The following is a 13,625-nucleotide window of genomic DNA, read 5'->3' on the forward strand; positions in this document are numbered from 1 at the left end:
GTTATGGATCAACCCAGAACAATAAACACCCTGACATTCCCATGCATCCTGTCCAGTCTTCCTGTGGGGCTCTTATTGTTTGGATATAACTAGAAAAGGCATGGAAGTTGGAAGTTGTTGCATAGGTCAGGCTTCAGTGTGAAAGGGTGGAATGGGCAAGTGAACTGGGAGGAGCACACAGAGCTATCTGAAAGATGGATGCTCACTAAATTATACTTTGAGGGTGATGTAGTTTGGTTCTGTGTTCCCACAAAAATCTCATCTGGAATTGTAATCCCTGTGTGTCAAGGGAGGGATCTCTAATCCCTAATGGAGGGAGAAAGGGTGATTGGATCATGGAGGCAGTTTTCCCCATGCTGTTCTTGTGTTACTGAGTGAGTTCTCAGGAGGTCTGATGGATTTATAAGGGGCTCTTCCCCTTCATTCTCACTCTTTCTCTCCTGCTGCCTTGTGAAGATGCCTCCTGCTTCCCCTTCACCTTCTGCCCAGACTGTCAATTTCTTGAGACCTCCCCATCCATTCACAACTGTGAGTCAATTAAACATCTTTTCTTTGTTATGACTCAGTCTCAGGAATTTCTTTATAGCAATGTGAAAACCAATGAATGCAGAGAGGTACTGCTGTATAGAGATTTTATTAAATTTTTTATTTTTTATTATTATTTTTTTGAGATGGACTCTCACTCTGTCACCCAGGCTTGAGTGCAGTGGCATGATCTCGGCTCACTGCAACCTCCATCTCCCAGGTTCAAGTGATCCTCCTGCCTCAGCCTCCTGAGTAACTGGGACTAGAAGCACACACCACCATGCCAAATTAATTTTTGTTTTTTTAGTAGACAGAGTTTCACGAAGTTGGCCAGGCTGGTCTTGAACTCTTGACCTTGTGATCAGCCCACTTCATTCTCCCAAAGTGCTGGGATTACAGGTGTGAGAGAGAAAAAAATGTATAATTTTTTCAAAGCAATCGTAGTCAGAAAAAAAGTTGAAATGACAATATATTGGTAAGAAATTATAAGTTTTGTCTGGGGAAAATTATTTGGGAATAAAAATACTGAAAAATGAAGAGATTTATCATGCTCTATGCATCTATTTACAGATTAGGCCCATGATTTTATTCTTTCACCTGTAAATTCAGAATGAGAGAAGCATAAAATCTAATCTGTATAAAAAAGAGACTGGCAAATGTGAAAGAGACAAATAATCCCATTTCTCTGATGAATTATAAGCAATTATAACGTTTAGTGACAATTTCTTTATACATTAAAGCTGTGTAAAATTTATTTTACTCAAATAAATAGGCTCAATTTAAGGGATGATTTTAGAGAAGAACAAGAGATAAGACAGATTAAGTAACCATTTAGAGAGTTTAAATGTGGAGGCTATGCACTTTGTATGTAGAGCATAATTTGTTTCTTTGCTTGCATTAATTGTGGCAGATTGCTTGTTGAACTGCCCAGATTCATTCTCCCTTTCTGTTGTGCAGAGGTGTTTTGGGGAGTGGTCCACCTGCCAGGCACGACATTTACCAGCTCCCAGTGAAACAGTAATTACATGTTGGGGAGTGGATGGAAGAACAGTGTGTGTCACTGAGGGGCTAAGATGGTGACTGCAATCTCCCAAGGGTTCTTTTGGTTCTTGTGAAACCTCTGGCAGCAGTGAATATCGGAGAGGAATCTGAGGACCTGTGCCATGGTAGAGCCATTACATACAAACAACATGAATCTCAGAGTCACCACTTAGTGGAAAGTTGTCCAGGGACACCACCTCACCAAAAATATTAACATTTCATTTATTATGACATAGAAAAGAGTGCCATGTTAATGCACCTGAGAGTTGGGGATTATTTGTTACATTAGCTAATACTAATTATTCTGTCTAAAGTGGTAGCTGGTGTTAATCAAAATAGAGAATGGAAAAAAAAAGAAAGGGAACAAAAAAAAATAGTCAGCAACAAGTCCAAACAAAGTCAGTGTTAACATATATAGGTATATATTAAATAAACATATAGGGTATGTATACTTAATGTCCATTAAAGTGTGTATGATAAAGTATAGAGATCTTATTTGCAGCTTAACTAATTTTTACGTATGTGTATACCTGTCTTCTGTATGCAGCCTATTGGTAAAATCATTCAAGGGGTTTGATTTTTTTATCAGATATTGTATTTTACTGTTTTATAATGACATTTGATTGTTTTTAAAGATTCCCATTTTCGGTTGTAATTCTTGTCTTTTCATCCACTTGTCTATCATTTATATTATTGAATATATTGAACATATTAAGAAATTTTTATTATATTTCCTTCACTATTTTGATTATTGTTCTGTTTCTATTTGTAATTGATTACCTTTCACTTCCCTTTCTGAATGTCTGGTTATTTTTAAAAGAACTATAGAGGCTCCAGAAAGTGTTTTTTTTTGTTGTTGATGTTTTTTTTCCAAAGAGGGCTTTCCTTCTCCCGTGTAGAGAGACAGGATAAATAACTGATAAGACAAATAAGACAAGAAATGCATTTGTTGTCCCTGGGCTGCAAATTTCATAAGACTCAATCTAACACTTGTCGGTTTTTGTTCTTGGGGCATATTCTTGGAAAATCTCAAGCTTTGGGTTGAAATCCTATTATGTTTTTCCTCGACTTTGAAAACCTGGGAAATCCTGATATTCAGAAGTTACCAGTTTCACTCTTCAACTCTTGCTCCTGAGTCGTCTAAATATGGCAGATACCTCAAAGACAAAATGAACTGTATTTTGAAGCAAGCCCCGTTTCTCTAGGGGAAATTTCCCTAAGTACTACAAGATTATAGGAGCTTATTATTAAGCTTACTATCTCCCCAGTCACCTGCAGGCAGGTCAAGATTCAGAATCTGCCCATTGGAGAAAACTGGCTATATTTGAGTATTCTCAAGTTTCCTGTTTCCCCTTTCCCCTATCAGCCCTGAACAAATTTCAAAAGATTGACAATTTGTTTTTTTACCTTTGTGTTCCTCTGCATAAATCATGCCTCACCCAGAGCCAAGCCCCAATGTGGTTCCAGAGCATAATCAGCATTTGCCACCAAGAAAAATAATAGCCACTGATAGGATAGTTAGCTCACCGAAGAAGAGTTTCCTGTCTTGAAATTTCAATTCTATTTTACTTTTGCTTCCACTGCTCTTTAGTTTTTTAAAACGATAATTTTTATAATACTTTGAGCTTTTTGTAATTGTTACAATTGAACTGTTAAGATCATAATGTTTACATGTAATTTATACACAAACACAAATATATGAATTAAGTGTTTAAATGTGTTTTAGTGATCATATGTATAAAATAAAATAGAAGCAGGAGGCCTCCATAGAAGCAGGGAGATACAACAGAAGCTATATATATGTCTACATATACTTCCACATTAAAGTACATACCTTCTCCCAAGGAAGAGCTGGTCTTTTAAATTATTAGTACATTTATGGAGATCCTATAACATTTCCAGTGGCTTCCTTGCATATTTAAATAGATCCAAAATTCTTCCTAGGGGTTAAAATATTACATCATCTGATTACAAACTGATATCCTGATTTTATAATTTCTAAAAGTTGGAGCACAACTTTTGGAAATTATCTATTCATTAAAAAGAAGTTTCTGTCTTCAGATTTTCCTATCATAGGGTCTATCACCCGATCTAATGCTGCAATGCTCCTATGTCTCTCCTACCAATCTTACACTTACCTCACATACATTGACCATTTTCTTATCCTTGAAAATGTCAAGCTTATTTTCATCCCAGTTCTTTATCAGTCTCACATAACTATTTGTCTAGGACTATTGAAGTGGTAAGCTATTCCTCATTATTTGAAAACCAAATGAGATGTCACATCCGTAGAGAAGTTCTCCCTGAACACCTTCCTTAAATTAGCCTCTTCTCATCATGCTCAACTATAACACTATTTCACTTCCTTTATAGTACTCATTCCTATCTGAGGCTTCTCATTTATTTATCCATTCACCATTGCATACTTTCCAACATAAGAAACGTTACAATAAACTTTCTTGCATCTTTTTCTTTGCCATTTATCAAATTATTTCTAGAGCGTGTATTTGCCACACATCAACTTGTATATTAAAGTCTATGCTGTATTTTTTCTTTCACTCATTTTGCTATCCTTTTAGAGAAAGATTTTACTAACGTGTGTCTATACCAACAGTATGTGTGCTACAGTTTGAATGCTTGTGTTCCTCCAAAATTCATTTTGAAACTGAATCTCTAATGCAGTAGTATTAAGAGGTGGGGTTTTTTAGGAGGTTATCAAGTCATGAGGGCTCTTCTCTCTGAATGCGATTAATGCCCATATTGAAGAAAGAGGCTTCACACTGTGTTCAGCCCTGTAGCCCTTTTGTCCCTGCCACCATGTGGGGACACAGCGCTCCTCCCCTCTTGAGGACGCAGCAACAAGGAACCATCTTGGAAGCAGAGAACAGCCTTCGCTAGACACTGAACCTGCAGGTGTCTTGGTCTTAGATTTTCCAGCCTCCAGAACTGTGAGAAATAAATTTCTATTGCATATGAATAGTCTGTGGCAATTTGTTATAGCAGCACAAATGGGCTAAGAAATATGAATGTTCAGTAAACTAACTAAATATAATGCAATGAAAATAACACAAAATTATGTACAATTTTTATAAAATGACTTGATCTTTAGTACTTTATAATTGAATATTTTTTGATATTTATATAAATACAAACATGTTAAATTTGAATTTCTCTGATTTCACAATTTTTTATATCACTCAACATTTTTCAATGTAGTATAGAATACTTTACATATGTACACAGATCTATATTTACACATCCCAGACTCAGATTCAAAATGCATTCTACGTTGAGCAAATTATTCAAATTCAAACCCATACGTAGAGGTAATATTGGCTAAAATAAAAATAATTTTGTAGTTTCAAAATACTTCCAAAATAAATTTAATAACAGAAATGAATAATTATTTCCTTAGCTAGATTAAAGAGGTATCAAAGAGCTTATTTCATTTTAATTCCAGAAAATTTAGTGATTACTGAGGAATGTTCTTGACATATGCAGTTTTTATATAAATGTTGATTTATGAGTGGCATATTTAATATTTTGGCCTCTCTTTATTGCTTCTCCTCATCATTGTGATTTTGAAAAATTCCCTAATGGGGCATAAATTTGCTAGTGTCTGTCATTATGAAAAACAGTCATTAAACAATAACAAAGGCCGTGACTTTCCCTCTTCTCAACTATCGTATGTCCTAAATAGAAATTTGATGCAGCTGATATATTTGTATTAATAACATCTGCTGCTTTCATCATTAAATTCTACCCACTGGTTAATGCCTGGAGCTGCAAAATTATGAGAATTAGCTGAAGGAGTCTCAAATTAAAGAATAAAATGAAAACTTTGAAAACATATATTACCACCTATAGTACTTCATAGTGGGCAAAATCACAGCCTCCAACCATACATGCATCACACTTCTTAATAGTGGAGGATATTTAAATAAAAGGAAATTATTGGAGAAAAGTTCAGTTTATATTGTTGGGTTAAGACTAGAGAATAAAAAAATAAGCTTCAGAAATGTGATGAAGTTAATTCAATGTCTGAATCCAAGATAGAGAGCCTCATTTCTGAGAAACTGTATATCTGACTATGTGTAATGTTAGGTCGTTTGTAATTAAGGAATATTTAAACTAAATTTAAAAGTTAAATGCAGGTAACAATCTAACATATACATCATAAATATGAAAATGATTCTTTAGGCCTATTTAACATTATAATGTAAAGATTACAGAAAACGGATATACTAGGAGGGATAAAAGTAGGTAACCATAAAGATTATATTCTAGGGATATCTTTGGTTTTAAAGTCCCTTTGTACTATAAAGTAACAAAATATAAAAACTATATCTTTTCCCTCATGTCAGTCACTGAGGACATACTTGCTGACTTTATTTGTTCACTTTAGAATTTTCCTTGAAATCAAGGTTGTGTTGTACATGATTGCCATAAATTGATCATAATCACTCCTGCATTATCTAATGTGGGTCTACGTACGTAAGATAAGAATCTACCTCTAGGTTTTGGAAACTTGGTTGGGAGAATTTCTATGTAAAATTCCTTTGTTTACATGCCTGGCTAATTCTCTGCTTTGTTTTCATCTAGAGATTGCTAGATTCTTTTGTTCATTTAGACTATGACCCTCATTTTCAGAATTCATAATGCCATTCAGTTGATCTGTGCATTCCCTTCCCAACATTATATTTTAGCAGCATGCTCCATGACACTCCAACACTCTCAATGGTTTGGTTAAGTGGCTTGTAGCTCCTTGTCATAATAATTTGAAACATTTGCCTTCATCTGGAAACATTTTTGATAAATATATAACAAATCATAGATTATTTTTTAGAACTTCAAAAATTACTAAAATACTATATCTCCAATTTTCCAACTGTAAATTAAATTATTTTGTGATATACAGCTTCATTATAATACACTACATATTTTTCAAATCTGTTTCATTATAAAAGTGTCAATTTCCAATGACGCTGTTGATTAAAGAAATTTAACATTTTAACTGAATACTACAGGATTTAAATTGTTTGCTAATATATATAGGGTTCACAGAGTATTAAGACATATCCTGATTCATCAAGCAAAAATTAATTCAGGATCTAAAATCAATGGCAGGCTTAATGCTTTTTAAAATAGATAGCACTGTTTTAATTAAAAATGTCAGCGATGTAATTACTCCTTAAGCAAAAGGCCACAGAGGGGAAAATTGAATAATACTTAAGTTGAGCATATGAAAAAATTAATTTATGTTAAAAAAGTAGCAATTAGACATTTCCGTGGCAGCATGAGAGATCATGATCTCAAGTCTTGTGTTCATTTGCAAAATATAATTTATTAGATTTAGTTTAAAGAAAAATCGTATATTTCCCTTCCTTACACCTTATACAAATATTAATTCAAGATGGATTAAAGACTTAAACGTTAGACCTAAAACCATAAAAACCCTACAAGAAAACCTAGGCATTACCATTCAGGACATAGGCATGGGCAAGGACTTCATGTCTAAAACACCAAAAGCAATGGCAACAAAAGCCAAAATTGACAAATGGGATCTAATTAAACTAAAGAGCTTCTGCCCAGCAAAAGAAACTACCATCAGAGTGAACAGGCAACCTACAAAATGGCAGAAAATTTTTGCGACCTACTCATCTGACAAAGGGCTAATATCCAGAATCTACAATGAACTCCAACAAATTTACAAGAAAAAAACAAACAACCCCATCAAAAAGTGGGTGAAGGACATGAACAGACACTTCTCAAAAGAAGACATTTACGCAGCCAAAAAACACATGAAAAAATGCTCACCATCACTGGCCATCAGAGAATTGCAAATCAAAATCACAATGAGATACCATCTCACACCGGTTAGAATGGCAATCATTAAAAAGTCAGGAAACAACAGGTGCTGGAGAGGATGTGGAGAAATAGGAACACTTTTACACTATTGGTGGGGTAAACTAGTTCAACCATTGTGGAAGTCAGTGTGGCGATTCCTCAGGGATCTAGAACTAGAAATTCCATTTGACCCAGCCATCCCATTACTGGGTATATACCCAAAGGACTATAAATCATGCTGCTATAAAGACACATGCACACGTATGTTTACTGCAGCATTATTCACAATAGCAAAGACTTGGAACCAACCCAAATGTCCAACAATGATAGACTGGATTAAGAAAATGTGGCACATATACACCATGGAATACTATGCAGCCATAAAAAATGATGAGTTCATGTCCTTTGTAGGGACATGGATGAAATTGGAAATCATCATTCTCAGTAAACAAAAAACCAAACACCACATGTTCTCACTCATAGGTGGGAATTGAACAATGAGAACACATGGACACAGGAAGGGGAACATCACACTCTGGGGACTGTTGTGGGGTGGGGGGAGTGGGGAGGGATAGCAGTGGGAGATATACCTAATGCTAGATGACAAGTTAGTGGGTGCAGCGCACCAGCATGGCACATGTATACATATGTAACTAACCTGCACTTTGTGCACATGTACCCTAAAACCTAAAGTATAATAATAATAAATAAATAAATAAACTGTAGAAAATAGCAGTAGTTACAAAATCCAAAATTTCATGTTATCTTAAAATATTTCTGGGATATTTCAGATTTCATTTGACCCTTTAAATCTTTTGCTTCTTCTTTCCTGTGGTAAGTCAGGACCAAAATTTTAGTCACACTAAAATTTTAACATTTCTACATTATTTTGAATTTCTTAGTTAATTGCCAAAATACGTACTGCTTGATATCTGAAAAAACTGACCACTTAAGATTGGTCAGTTTGGGAGTGGATGTGTAGTTTGTTTACAGGCATCTTGAAGAGGCTAATTTGAAATTCTGAGGAATGCCAGCAATGAGAAGACAGTCAGAGAAAGAGGATTCAGTGAAGACACTTGAGAAAGAATGTTCAGAAAATTAGGAGTAAAAACCTTGATGTCTTGGAAATATAAATAAAAAGAAAGAAAAGATAATCACATTGTAAGAAGACATGACAAAGGTATAAAATACTTCAGAGAGATTAAGAATTAAAATATACTCATTTGATTGAGCAATCAGTAGGTTTATGGGGGTCACATTTATGAGTCATTTAGTGAAAAGGTAAAAGTAAATGCCTAAATGAAATAAGTGAAAAAAGCTGATGAGGTGATGAACTGGATTGTAAATTGTGGTTTGGAAAACCTCATTTGGATAGATTAGCCACCTGAATGTAAGCAAGGAAGCAGAGAAGTAAGTCCTGGAGAAGCAGGGGTATACGATTGGGTGATTATATGCTTCATGTCGTCTATAATTTATCTGTTCAGAAGCAAGTATGATTCCTGATAGAGAGAAAATATGAGTGGTAGGAGGAGATACCTGTCTGGGAAAAGAGGCATGTAAGATGGCTAGATTAAAGCTTTGAGATCGTTTACCTTGAATAAAATTATGAATTAAAATAAATTACACAGAGCTTATACTTTTCAAGAATAATGGATTGAAAAAAAAAAAAGCAACAGGCATGTCCAGGTGCTTATCTGACACGTTTCCCTGTATCAAAATCTACTTGCATACTAAATTATATAGCTCTTTAAATAAAGAGTTAAAGGCATCACTCAGCCATGCCAAGAATCTCGGAAGTACTAGGGCTTGGGTTCTGAGAGTGGTTAGAGCCCAAGGTCATACTAGGGAGGCACCAGTTTAGCATTTGCTTAAGGAAGAGGCAATGGATTTGGTCTCAGATATTTGCATGTGGTACTGGATGACCAGTATAGGGATGTTATAACTGGTGGTTCTTTGACTACAGAATACCAGCTATTCATTCTCATTAAGGGGTGCCAGTTATGTTTTAATGAATGTCTGCAGCAAGATAGACTGATGATATTGCTGGGAGTTGGTCAGAGAATCAAGACAGTGAGATTTAAAGCACAAGAAGGACTCACTATGCCATCAATGGCTTGACAGTGGAGGTTACGGACATGATATGAAATGTAGATGAACTCTAGAAATTGAGGAGATGGCTATCTTTGTGGCTTATATTTACACTGGCTGCATTACTAACTATTTTAGAAGGTCTATGAGTCCTACTAAGCACTATTTTTCTTCACACTTTGTGTACGTAAAATTAAATCTTCATGAGAAAATTGGAAACGTATTAAGTTGTCAAGAGTCTACAATGTTGGTCCTTCATGCTTCAAAAGAATAGGAGATATAGACCTTGAGCAAAATATCTCACAAACCAATTGATCAAGTTTGATGTTTGTTGAAACCTTTGTGGTCACTATGACTTTGATAATCTTTGTGGTGAGACCTTGCCATGGACACAGACATTTATAAAACAATATGCTCTATAACTGGAGCATTTCCAGTACCCTGTTTTAAAGTCCTGGGTAGTGTTATTAAATTGCTTTTTGTTTGAAAGACTGTGCTGGAATTCCTTTGCTTGAATTCTTCTTCTAAGCTTTATAGTCTATGTAAGCACACAGATTAATTCTCTATTATGTCCCCGGATATATGCAATGCATCTATTGTGATTCTATTATATTTATGTATTTTTATACCACCAGTTTTAACTAGTTCTATTCTTCTACTTAAAGAGTGACAAAATATGTCTGCTGATTGATGACACTTTGAGTGTCTACAATTTTGTGGGAAAAAAAATCTGTAATATTTTTGGGCTTTTAAAGGTGTCAGTTTTCATCTACCAAGTCAGCCTCTGTCTTTTCCAAAGATGAGAAAGCAATGAATGATGAACTCTCTAATAAACATGCAATTCTTAATAATAATGAAGAAAATTTAACCCAGGTAATTGAATAGCAAACTGTAGAAAACCCCCTAGAAAAATGAAAATCCAATGCCTTTATGAAGAAAAATATGTAAAACTTAATCTGTAATTTTGCAACTAAATGAAGTTGAATATCAAATATATCTGAAAATGCATTTTCCTGTGTTAACCAGAATTGTAAGATGTTTCCTGTGACCTTACTCACAGGTATCAGTCTTATGACTATGTTACACTACATGCCAAGAGACTTTGCAAATGTAGGTGAGACTAAGGAGCTGATTATAAAATAGAGAAAGTATTCAAGTATAGCTAACCTAATCACATGAGCCCTTTTAGAGCAGAGTTTTCGCACTGCTGACAGAAGATGAAGTCAGAGAGATTTGAAGCACAAGAAGGATGTTACCATGTACTTACTGGCTTTAAAAATGGAGGGAGTTACATGAGAAGGATTGCAGGTGGTAACTAGAAACTGAAAATAGCCCTTGGATTCAATAAGAAACTGAATTTGGCCAGCAACCTGAATGAGCTTGGAAGGGAATTCCTCCCCAGAAACTCCTGTTAAGAGCTCAGCTCAACCAAGACCTTGACCGTAGTTTGTAAGAAACTAAGCAGAGACCAAGCTGAGCCTATCTGGACTTGTGACCTTCAGAAACTGTCATATAATAAATGCATGTAGTTTTAAGTAATTCACAACTAATTTAATGGTAATTTGTTACTCACCAATGGAAAACTAAACCAGTTCCTCAAATAACATACTCGAAAGACAATCATTTTAAGTTATCATTAATTTAAAACAAGAACAATTCTCTCTTATATTTACACGATAATATGTCAACAAAAATGACCTTAGCAGATGGCTGGCTTTTATTTCTGTTAGCATTCATATTTTCAGTGTCAACTCTTTCACTAAAAACTAAATGCACTAAAGAAAATTTTAAGAATAAACAAACAAGTAATTTATTTCTTCATTGCTAAAATAAAAATTGTAAAATTTTGAAATGCACTAGTATGGTAGGCCTCTTCATTGTTAAATTTGCATTTTATTTGATATGAAAACATTAAGACAGGCTGGGCGCTATGGCTCATGGCTGTAATCTCAGGACTTTGGGAGGCCAAGGCAGGTAGATCATTTGATGTCAGGAGTTCAAGACCAGCATGGCCAACATGGTGAAACCCCGTCTCTACTAAAAATACAAAAATTAGCTGGGCGTGGTGTTGTATACCTATAACACCATCTACTCAGGAGGCTGAGGCAGGAGAATCACTTGAACACAGGATGCAGAGGTTACAGTGAGCCGTGATTCTGCCACTGCACTCCAGCCTGGGTAACAGACTGAGACTCCGTCTCGAAAAAAAAAAAGCCCTTAAGACAGAAACCTTTACATCCACTGTAGTATGAGACTGTATTATTTGGCCAAAATTATTTCTATTTTCTTCAATCCTGCTATGACTTCCCTGTGCGTTGATATGACTTTCACACACTCCACTGATGAAATATGAGACTTATTTGGCCAATGGAAGAAGGACAGAAGTGAAAATCAACCAGTTCTAAGATTATTCCTTAAGAAGCGTAACAAGTTTCCCCTCATCCTTTTGGAGCTTTTACTGTCTTCAATGAGCAAGCAGGCCCCAGGGGAATGTTGTAAAATAATTTAATTACAGTATTAGGATTGATACTTCTAACAGTTAAGAAATGGGAAATGCACTGGCACATTTGTCTGTTTTTCTTTTAAATAAGAGTCTGAATTATGCCTAATCCTTAAGTTCAAATTTTAGAAATCCTGTTTTTACATAGACTAAGATGTATCTAGACCTTCAAACATGAGTATGTCTTTTAGGCGTTTCTCTTAAGTTGATCAATATACTATAGGCCTTTAAAATATAAAAATATATTTTATTTTTAAAAGTCTCTTTTAAGTCAATACGTGTTACCTTTGTTAAATCAAGTTGAGCCTAAAGCTGCCCAGTCGCATGGTTTAAGTTTAGCCTAAAGGTTTTTCCGTACATCATCAACTATAACAAATGGAGGTGTAACCAGACTGCAGCCTACACTTGTGCCAATCACTGAGTTTTGGACAGTCAAATGTAGTCAACTGTTTGAACCTTGTTCAAATAAGGCAAATGCCAAGCTGTAACCAATCCACCTGTTTCTGTACCTCATGTCTGTTTTCTGTACATTTCTTTCCTTTCTCTGTCCTTAAATCTTATTCCACTTTGTGGCTACATGGGAGTCTCTGAGCCTACTCTGGTTGAGAAGGATGCCCCATTCACGAATCATTCAATGCTCAGTTAAACTCCTTTACATTTAATTTGACTGAAGTTTTTCTTTTATCATCTTCTTTGAACCATTGAGGTTTTCTTCTAAAACATGATGATATACACAAAATTATCTTATTAATGATGTGCATGTTTGAATTCAAACAACAAATGGTTTTCCCTATTTTGAGCATCTAGCTTTGTGGAAGATATATAGTCCCATTATATAATAGAGCTACCTTGTACCAGGACAGAGAACTGTCTTTGAATAATACATCAAAGAGTGGGATCTGCCTCATTGCCTAAGTAATCAATTTCACGGTAAGACTATTTAGTCAGCTTTACAGATGAGTGTAATGCAGGGGAAATGTTCAGAAATATATTACTATATCTACTTGAGAAAAATACATCTTTGAGTACAGTACTTAAACTAAAAATTTTACAATGCATAATGGGAGACAAAGTGCATTGGAGGCTAAGTGGAAAGAATTGATGTTCATCTTTGAGCATAGGGAAAAAAATTTTAAAGAAAACTAAAACCCTCCAATTAAGTCCTACCTATTTGATACTTGAATTTTTCCTTGAAACTTTTCTGAGATTTTAAATAGGCCCATAACATTTTGCTCTTAAAGACAGGACAGAAAAAATTTTACTGTAATACTTACTATATGAGGCACAAATTGAAAATATTTTATAATATCAAAGATATAAACCTTTTGTATATCATTAAAAATAAAAATAAGAATGCATGAAAGAGTTGATAATTTTTATAGTATATGAAAATACAATTTATAGCAATGAAACAAAGTTTTTCTGGTGACTTTTCAGAAGATTTTTAAAATATATTTTATTGTTGATATTATTTATTACTATTATATTAAGAAAAAATGCTTTTATATTTAACAATACCAAAATGTGAAGTTTTGTAAATACATATTTTTTAAAAAACTAGTTTTTATATATCCACATTAAAAAGGAAAAAAATACAGATTTTTAAAAATTCTGTGATTTTAAA

The sequence above is a fragment of the Pongo pygmaeus genome, chromosome 22, assembly GCF_028885625.2.
Source record: "Pongo pygmaeus isolate AG05252 chromosome 22, NHGRI_mPonPyg2-v2.0_pri, whole genome shotgun sequence".
NCBI classification, from domain to species: domain Eukaryota; kingdom Metazoa; phylum Chordata; class Mammalia; order Primates; family Hominidae; genus Pongo; species Pongo pygmaeus.